Source organism: Hippocampus comes, unplaced genomic scaffold (genome assembly GCF_001891065.2).
Source record: "Hippocampus comes isolate QL1 unplaced genomic scaffold, H_comes_QL1_v1.1 scaffold269, whole genome shotgun sequence".
Lineage (NCBI taxonomy): Eukaryota > Metazoa > Chordata > Actinopteri > Syngnathiformes > Syngnathidae > Hippocampus > Hippocampus comes.
Genome location: NW_017805376.1, coordinates 13,093 through 15,078, shown reverse-complemented (window position 1 = coordinate 15,078; position 1,986 = coordinate 13,093). Strand labels below are relative to the sequence as shown.

Below are 1,986 nucleotides of genomic sequence, written 5' to 3'. Positions count from 1 at the left end.
GCGCATAGACCACCCCACACGCTCCGCCACCACCCCCTGAAGCTGAGAGGTTTGCAGTGAAATGAAAGTACAATTTAATGCAAAAAAGGAAAGAAAAATGAAATTGTGGAATAACATTAATCGGCAAATTTAATATAACTTTAACTCACTTTTTTTCTCCAGTTTTCTCACTGTCTTCAGTCACTATTTACACACCAGAGGACACTATTTACACACTATTTACAAGTCAGTTTATCAGTTTTAATTCAACAACTTCCTTCTTTTGGCAGCCAGCTGTGTCAATCTTTGAACAGCTTTCCTCTTCAGTTCCTGTTGGTGAGATTTTCTTGCTGCCATCTCCTTGTCTTTCAAGCAATCTCTGGCCTTGACACTTGAGACAGCTGCAGATGCAGCCAGTGAATGCTTCTCCACACGTTTCTTCTTGTCAGCTGCAGCTTTGGCCCAGTCTTCTTTCTGCATCTTGGCAGCCCCTCTCATATTCACACACAGATTTCTGTCAACTGGTGTGTGCAGTTTCGCTAGCTCCTTTGCAGTATGGATAATAACAGGCACCAATGACAAGGGAAGGCTGTGCTCAGCAAGAACTCCAAGAACCAGTGCCTGAAAAAAATTTAACTCCATTAAAGAAATGTCTTTGCAACAGAATTCATTCATGCATATTATTTAACATTCAGAATGTAAATCAATCCTCATATATTCATTGATATATTAGAAATTGGAAAATAAATTACAATATGCAGTAAGATTTTTAGAAAAGATGAAAAAAATTGCATTCGTTGAACTGATCCTCTTTCATATATGTGTATATTTATTTACATACTTTATTTATTGCTGATAGTATTAAAAATATTTAATTTACACTGAACCAATTAACATATTAAAGAGTGATATATAGACAGGGTTGATGACAAGAATTAATCACAATAAATGAAGTAAATGTTTAGTAAGATATTAGTTTGTGACAAAAATACAGGGGGTGATTTAATATTTTTACAGTGAGTTATGAAGCAAGACCATAACCATATGTAACTTGAAATCGCCAAGATTTTCTACACAAGTTAGAAGTTAGTGCAGGCAGGCAACAAATATGAAAGCATCTACACATGATACAGTCAACTTGAAAAACACAGTCAAAATACTACATTCAAATATTACAATCATACTCACTTTGTGTTCCTGAAACATGCAGTTAATCATTTTGATTATATCATGCATTCAAATGCAAGAAAAACATCAACATTTTAACAACATTCCTTAGCGCTCAGATAATACAATTTATTATGCATAACCGTGCTTTATTATCCAAGACAAAACGTGAATTATCAATATGAATATAAAACGCAAATAAAAACAAAGAAATGTTATCATGCTGTTGCTACAAATGCATACCAAATAAAAGTGCAAATATTATCCTCGTATCATTGGCGTTTCAATCACAGTGTGATTATCTGTTTGTGCCTGACTGGGAGCACCGTCTGGTTGGCTAAAGAGGCCGATCCGGGAGTGACAGTCCCTGTTGCAGTGGATGCACCTGAACACACAGTTGGAGTGCAGCTTGTTTGTCCTGGCTGTTCCTTCTCCTGGCTCTCTTGTCTTCTGCCAATGCTCTCATCTTCTCCTCCCCTCGGCACAGACCACGTGCCAGTTCTTGTTTCCAGTTTGGGCGGTTCTGGGCCAGTGAGTCCCATCTATCTATCTATCTCAACAGCCTTCAAGTTCCTCTTGCAAACGTCTAAAACGAAGCTGTGGGCGGCCCTGTGTTCTCTTTCCAACTGCGAGTTCTCCATAGAGATCTTTGGGGATCCTACCGTCCTCCATCCTGCGGACGTGGCCGAGCCACCGAAGGCGACGCTGACGGAGGAGGGTGTACATGCTGGGGATGTTGGCACGTTCCAAGACGTCTTTGTTGGTGATGTAGTCGGACCACTTGATACCAAGGATTCGCCTGAGGTTTCGCATGTGGAAGGTGTTGAGCCTCTTTTCTTG

At 39.7% G+C, this 1,986-nt stretch overlaps 1 protein-coding gene and 1 long non-coding RNA gene across 3 annotated transcripts in view; one reads left to right on the top strand and one right to left on the bottom strand.

Annotated features, from left to right (window-relative positions):
* aprt (adenine phosphoribosyltransferase) overlaps positions 1 to 1,986 on the bottom strand; it is a 48,872-nt gene that overhangs the window by 35,358 nt on the left and 11,528 nt on the right. The window lies entirely within an intron of this gene.
* On the top strand, positions 167 to 645 carry LOC109517132 (uncharacterized). Its single transcript, XR_002168487.1, has 2 exons — positions 167 to 315; positions 446 to 645. It is a non-coding gene; the product is annotated as an uncharacterized LOC109517132 (long non-coding RNA).